Source organism: Hyposmocoma kahamanoa, unplaced genomic scaffold (assembly GCF_003589595.1).
Source record: "Hyposmocoma kahamanoa isolate Upper Pololo Valley unplaced genomic scaffold, ASM358959v1 66, whole genome shotgun sequence".
NCBI lineage: Eukaryota > Metazoa > Arthropoda > Insecta > Lepidoptera > Cosmopterigidae > Hyposmocoma > Hyposmocoma kahamanoa.
The window spans coordinates 312,906-320,643 of record NW_020653854.1 but is presented as its reverse complement, the minus strand read 5'-3'; the positions used below and the strand labels follow the sequence as shown (position 1 = coordinate 320,643).

Genomic DNA, 7,738 nt, shown 5'->3' with positions numbered 1-7,738 from the left:
TCCATTGGCAATATACTATTACTCAATAGGTACGGCTCCTTCAATATGTCGGAACGCGGAGCACTATGATTAACGTACAAGGCCATGTTTAATCTTGGCCCTATTCAACATCTGAAGACGGAGGAGTACCGCACTTCATCTTCCTTCCCCTCCTTCCGTTCCCGCTCGTCGCCCGCCCGCGCCCGCGCCCGCGCCCGTCTGCATCTGTCACCAGATTGACAAAGGTACACCTACACATTTGACAGTTATAATACTCCTGTTACATTGCCTACATTAAATTCTCGTACAGCGGAAATGGATGCAAACAGGACAACGGTCAAATTGAAATTCATAATTAATGGAATTGATGCCGGCGCCAGTTATATTCGTTCGTGTGGAGCAAATCTGAACAGCGCAGCGCGATGTAGCAGAATCCCCACCGTCAGCCACTTCGTTATCAAAGTTACTTTAACAGTACATTAAATTTAGAACAAAGTTTGCGATGAAAACAAAATCAAAACTGGTTTATTATATCCTCAAGGATGCCGAGAAATTATTCACATTGTATTCCACTCATGCGTGAATTCAAGTATAACTTTGCGTTGACGAAAAACTAATTACCCAACTTTTTGTGGCCTCACATCCGTCGAACGAAAGTGAAATTTAAACAAGTTTCTTACCACCGTCGCCGCCCGCGCCGCCCACGCCGCCCGCGCCGCCCGTTCCTCGCGATGCGACACCATGACGATGACAGTGTGAAAACGCGGTAACAGGCTTCGCTTTCATCAGGTGAAGTGACGTATCACAATTTTATCAGCTACTTAAACTTTCGAACACTTTTTACAAACGCTCACAGATTTTGCATATTAAGTAATGTTTTTTCAGTCAGCTCGATAGATTTGTCGGATGTTAACATGGCAGTTTGATATCTTTTATGTGGTGCGGCGTGAGCGCAACTCATCACCGGCGCAGCGGACTCGAGCGTACCGCTACGATCGCTCTACTTCCCAGGAGTACCTACACCTTATACACACGAGAACATTCCTCGTCGATTCCTCGGGGCCGCATTGCAGCATTTGAATTATTTATCAGTCTCCTTTGTGTTACTTCCAAAACCAACTATATCGAACAAGATTCCTTACTTTCTCAACTATTTCGGGATAAATATTTTATTGTTTCGTCCCTTGTAACGCTTGTTCAAAGGGAAGCTGACGTTTGACATGAGATTTGATGATCGGTCCGATTGCAGGGTAGCGAGCGGCCGAGCCCGACACGCGGCGCCGCCGCCGGCCCGCTATCCGATATCGGACTATCACTCAGTAACATTCGTTATTAGTACGGTCAACTATATATTACGCACGGCATCAGAGAACTCGCTTTGTCTTCTGTATTTTTGTAGTTCACAACAATCGCATGTTTCAAATGGACGCAACCGCGTAATGTTCTCGGCAATGCCGGCAGTGTTTCGGCCGCTAAATAGTTTTAATAAATTGGCACTTCACTAGTATAGATACACACAAAAACTTGAAATCGACGTTGCTAGTGACCCGCCGGAAGCGTTTAAGTTTTTCTGTCTTTCATTTAAGAGTATTTGCGCAAGAATTTGATACAAATGAAAGCAAAAGAAATGCACTCAAAACTGAAACTGAAAACAAACAAATGCCATCTCATGTCATCTTGCAGGACCATGCAAGATGACATGAGATGGCGCGGCATAATGATGACATGCTATGTCGCGGAGGTGGCGTTAAGCAGATAAGAAAGTGATGATGGCAGGAGCAGCAGCAGATCACGCTGTAAAAACCGGCTCGGCGTTGGTGCCGGCGCATAACAAGAACAACGATGTCTTTATGAAATTATGTTTTGCTCCCGCGCTGAGTGGCTGACGTTGACAAATGACACGAGGGCTGTTTTTCACTGTCAGATCGAAGTGACACGTTTTCCCCCGACAGTGAAGTGTGGAATCAGTAAAGTGAAATAAACGCCCGAAAAAATATTGCATCGCCGACCTAATGGACGCGGAAGGAATTAATGGTCAGATGCGATGAAAATAGTCACGGTAATATTGCAGACCGCGGCGCCCGCGCCTCGTCCGCGTCAAACGCTGATGATACTGACACTGCCTGACGTAGAGTAATAGACACGAGGCCAACACGACACTCACGCGACGCCCCTACGGCAGCAGCGGATCCATTGTTTGCACTTTCTTGCAAAAACGAATTCGATATTCATGAATGTTAATGCTTTCATTAAATTCCAAAAACATCATGAACACGTAGTTGCACAGTGCAATGCCTTTGAAAGTGGAAACAATTCAATTTCTAAAATTACGTGTATGTCACTGTTGCAACGTCTCAGAGCAGAGCAGGCGACTGTATACCTCCAAGCACGATAATTACTTCCTCAGATCGAAAGAGGTCACAAAACGATAAAAAAAAATAACTAAAATAATAATTAAAATAAACAATAAAGAAATGAATAATCAATTTATGTGTACTACTAAACTGTGTAAAATGCGCTGCATATCGGTCTCTCTACACGAACAATGCGTCGCCTTCGACTATTTACTACACCACAACTACTGTTTGTTCCGGTTTTGACATAGTATTATATTCACATTATTTTAAAATTTGTCTTCAGCGTTCGTAATTTCTGTTTATTTTTGTAATCATTACATAATATTAATATTTAATAATAAATTTATAACTGTTTCGTATTTTATTATCGTTCCTAGTGTCTTTTTATTGCATAAGTTGTGTACAGTTGTGATGTTGTAAATGGATCGCAGTCCTCTACGAGATTTTCAAAAATACGTGTGCAATAAGGCAGTCCGTCAGGCGACTGCTGCAGGCGAGATGCTGATGTTTCCTTTCAGTTTTCAAATCACACAGCCCTTTTATAAAGTTTGACGTCAAGTGTCAAATGATATTTGCGTTAGTCCATACGCTAGTCCGATAAACTGTGCCTATCGAGATGACGAGACCTAACGCGATTAATCTGTCATCAAAAGGACAATGGAACGCACGACCGACTAGAGGGGAGGGGTAATCATTGTATCCGGCAGGATTGTTCCGCGATGCGTGTGCGCGGAGCGAGAGGCGTGTAAGGCGCCGTTAACTCAATTTAATATTGCAATAAGTCTGTGGCTATCTTCCTGGCGACGGCGCCTGTGGGCACGCGAGCGGGGCGCGGGCGGGGCGCGGGCGGGGCGCGGGCGGGGCGCGGGCGGGGCGCGGGCGGGGCGCGGGCAATTCCGGTCAAGAGTTAGCACGTGTCACCCGTGGATTACTCACGACTCTACTCTTTTCGTTTCTTTAATTGTTTCGTTATCAAATCTTGGACTCGATATAAAAAAGTAGGTGTATCAAATGTCTACTCGATACGCGAGAAATTTCTGTGTGCTCTGTGGCGAGAACGTTAAAAGAGCAATGAATAGTAGTCAAATATGGATTAAGAAAAAAATTACACTAGATGGAAACGGTTCATCAAAGCGGTCGTTCCACCATTGTCCTCGTCGCCACCGCCGTGGTCGCTCATACCGCGCATAGGCATATGTCCTCCACTCGATTGCCTCGGGAGCTCCGTCAGTCGCTGCAACACATTAAACAAAAAATGCATATTTGTAAGGTGGAAGTAGTAGTGCGTTGTATGATTAAACTAAATTATCTAGTAACGAAGCAAAAAAATTGTTACACGCCCTCAATACCGCGTGACGACATTAAATATACACAAGATCAAATCCAGTACAGACTGATAAACAGAGAGTTTCCTCAAGCAAACCGAAACTAGGCGGAATTCTTGAATAGAGTTAGGTGAGGTGGGCGCAAGATGTTTATCAAAACTGATTTGAAACGGAGTCCCGCGAGGGCGGAAGGAGGCCGGCTAAAAGGATTTAGGAATTCAGGGTTGTATCACATGCGAGCCCACTTTTGCTAAAAGCAGAAAAGTTTGTCGAGAATGGCGGATATTCGCTCGGGAACTTTCACTGTAGTTGCGATTGGAGCCGTGGAAATCCACACGTTCTTAGTTTTTAGGCCTCACGAAAGCGGAAAGGACGGTTGGCTTTTGCTACATTTTTATTACTGTATGCTAACAAGTGAACGCAATAACGGGTAACATATTTTATAAACTGAAAAAGAATTTGTTATAAATAATAATGTATTTATAATTAACACCTCTCGAGAACACGTCAATACTATACAGTCAATACAATACAGGAAAATTCATTAGCGTTCGAGGGAAGCGCAAATTTTCTGTAAGCCATTTACAGATCGCATCCTCCGCTTTATTGAAAGCTGAATGACTTACTTCGTTCGCCTTAATAAAATTCGTCGCGAGAGAAACTCGCCGTACGCCCACGGCCTTTCGCCTCGTCGTCGGCGCGACGCGACGTTGTCGTCGCAGCGGCGCAGACGGGGCCGATTGCCTCGATAACCGTAATTTCGGCCAAGTTCACGTAGGCTCGCGCTACTTTTCCGACTTCATTTAGTATTCAGCACTCGAAGCACATAATTCGTGGCAGTGATCACAGAAAGAGGCGGCGGCCTCGTTATCTCTTTTTCTATTCGTCACAGAACTTGGAATTTATAAATATCAATTTGATATTAAAATGATACTGCGAAGTTTGCGAGCGAACAAAACTTTCGATTCTGGTGACAGAAAAGAAGGAATTTCCGCTCACGGTGATCTGATACTTTATAAAGCGGAGAGATATAAGTGACGCTGATATTACGATATGGGCGGCGCTGGTGCTCGTAAAAAGTTAATATTGCTTTAGGTAAGCCTCCGATTTATGGAAACTTCATATCGGAAATAATTTCCGGATCTCGTAAAGTAGGATAAGGTGCAATTTAAAGGTATCCGATCAAGAGAATGTGTATTCGTAGATAAGAAAAATGTACGAACTGAAATATTATCTGTTCTTGGGTCAAAGTAGTTGAAATTTATAGCTCCGGAAAGGGGAGGCAATACAGTGTGAAATTGAAATTTTTAGAAAAAAGTGACGTGTACCGTTTTTGAGTTAGCGAAGCGGAGGGCCGTGAATTGTCGGCAGGGGTAAGTTACGCGTTATTTGGTAGATGAACACTCTTGGGGCGACGTGGAGTGATATCGCCCCCGGAGCCTGCTCGAGAGCACTCCACGTGCTCGGCAAATCGAAAGTCGTTACACAAAAACCGAGAACACGGGGAGGGTGCAGCGGCGTTAGGAAACGCTGCGCTGCTTGCTAATGTTGCCTAGATAATGTTTCGAACGGCCGCGTCGCGTTGTATTGGAGAAGCCATTAAACAGCTATTAACAGATGAGTGACCTAGAATGGGACTTGTGCTTTCAGTTGAAAAAAACACGGATAGGTCAGACTCCTACAAAAGTGTCGTGCATTAGATATGCAGGATATCGTTTCTACTTTTAACATAAACTGTATAACACGTAATGTAATTTGTCCAATGTTATAGGCAATTGTAAATACCCTGAAGTGAAATAAAATGAAAATTATAAAAAGCGTAGTAAATGTATGTGCTGAGAATGCGTGTCATTGACGGTATTGGCGTGTCGAATGTCGACACGTCACCGTCGGTGATGGAGTGTCTTGCAGGGCGTCTCGTGGGCACACCAACGCACTTTTCGCCGTAACAAGCCGATTCTCCTTTTTAAATTGTAAATCTTATCACATAAAAATAAACCTACTTTGATTATTCCTCTCCGGTCGAGTGATCGGACAGGAATAATCAAAGAAAAGTAAAAAATAAAGAATTTTCTCACAAACTGATTGTTTTAATGGAAATGTTTAAAATAAAAGAAATATCCAAAGAAGTTCTTATTTATTACAATGTGGTACTTGATCGTTGCGCAGACGTAAGTATTTATTACCGTTTCTTGGAGCATGATGCCGCGCGAGTGCAGCAGAGTCGGCGGAAGAAACATGAGTACTAATACTTATCTCCTTCAGTTGTAAGAAGTCAGCGCAGGTAGTGCACGGACGTGCTCCGCTTTTATTAATTATGTCAATATTTGTATTTCTCAACAATGGATAGGCGAGCTTGAAGAGTCAAGTCTTTCGCTTATTTATTACTAATGAAGGGACCTTTGCGGGCCTTTACGGAACGCTATTGCATTGGAAAAAGATTTACAGAGATCCAGTGCTTAGTTTTATTTAGATACTTATGATTTAACTACCTACTTACTTGGAAAAGAACAATTTGGAACGCGCCAGTTTTGCTAAAGTTGTAGAAAACGAGGGTTAATTTAATAGAGAATACTAATGAACCAATTAATTGAAGCGCTTTCTATCCAAGTATTTTGCGGCAGCCGTTTTTGTCGGCCTCATGTGCTCCGATTGGGGAAATTGCATTTATTTTTTAATAAAACCACTCACGAACAACAAAACAAAACAGAGCGCGACCGTTTTATGAAAGAACGACGCAAAACGAAGGCAAGCGGCGAACGAGTGCGAAGAATGTAATTAAAAGAGAGAGCAATAAAGGAACACATTTTACAGCTCTGCACCGCAATGTTGTGTTTTGCGTAAAGGTTATTATCTGCTTTTTAAACTTCGCTTTCAGCTAGAGAGTTAAAAATGAAAACAATAAAACATTTTGCGTTAATTTCGCTCGTCTCTGGGAACAATGGTAGCAGGGCTGATTTTAACGCTATACGGGATCGCAGCGCGGCGTCGTGCGCTGGATCGAGCTGTGCTTTGTTCCCTATTTCTCTGTCCACAGTTTCGTACATCTACCGCAACAAATGATCCATTTCAATTAACAACTGTTTCGTAACAGCGGTAAACCTTTACCGGTAGACAATTTTATTGGTTACACGTTACATGTCAACTTTTTGTTAAAATGTACTGGTGACTTGCTGCGCGTGCAAGTCTACTCCGATAGAGGCTTGAGTCCACGACGCGACACGACGTTGATTAACGAGCGCACTTAATGCGGCCCTTCGTCAACAATCTGTAATCGTATTAGACTCGAGCTTGAGAAAAACTCTTTAAATGTAAACATCTTTATGTAATTACTGGCCACCGTTTCAGTCCTGACGAGACAAAGGAAGAGATCGTTTGCTTTTGACGTTTATGTGTGTGTGACCAACACAATGAAACTCTAATTATATTCTAATTCTATTATCTGAGTACTAAAAAAAGGAATTATTTCCCACATTTAACTTTATACTTTGTGCTTCACCGTTTAACTACACAAACACTAGCACCCACAATTAATTTCATTCAAAGCTGACTTCACAACATCTTCACCGCAAACTTGCACCATTCAACTTGTACAGTCAAAATACGTTTCTGGCAAGTAAGTACACGAGTGTACGTAACCGTACAGTAGCAGACAAATTCATAGCGGAGCTTAGGGATCGCACTGGAAATGCAAATGAGCGCGAGCACTCGCACCCAGCGGTGGATTGTGTGCCGCCGCCGCTGACGACCGTACCACTCTAATCTGCTGACGTGACTAACGCTGCATTTGTTACTCTTTGTATAATTGGACTGCTTAGCGCGCACTTACGACACCGCGACACCACGACACCGCTGCCGCTCAAGTATTCTTACAGTACGCCTTTTTTATGCCACAAGTACAGCGGTGCCTCTGTATTGGTTGGTATCTGTTTAGATACGCTTCTGAGCTCTCGTAGCAAAGCGACACAACATAAAGGAAGATAAAATATGATCTCCATTGTATAGGATACCAAAATAAACTCGCTTTCGTTATTCAGTTTGAAATTACCAATAACTTCCTTGATCCCAATTTTCTCA

At 43.0% G+C, this 7,738-nt stretch overlaps 1 long non-coding RNA gene across 1 annotated transcript; it reads right to left on the bottom strand.

Annotated features, from left to right (window-relative positions):
* Window positions 1-1,509: 1,509 nt before the first annotated feature.
* On the bottom strand, window positions 1,510-4,521 carry LOC113231990. Its single transcript, XR_003310589.1, has 3 exons — window positions 4,288-4,521; window positions 3,446-3,570; window positions 1,510-1,624 (listed from the first exon to the last, which is right to left on the bottom strand). It is a non-coding gene; the product is annotated as an uncharacterized LOC113231990 (long non-coding RNA).
* Window positions 4,522-7,738: the final 3,217 nt, after the last annotated feature.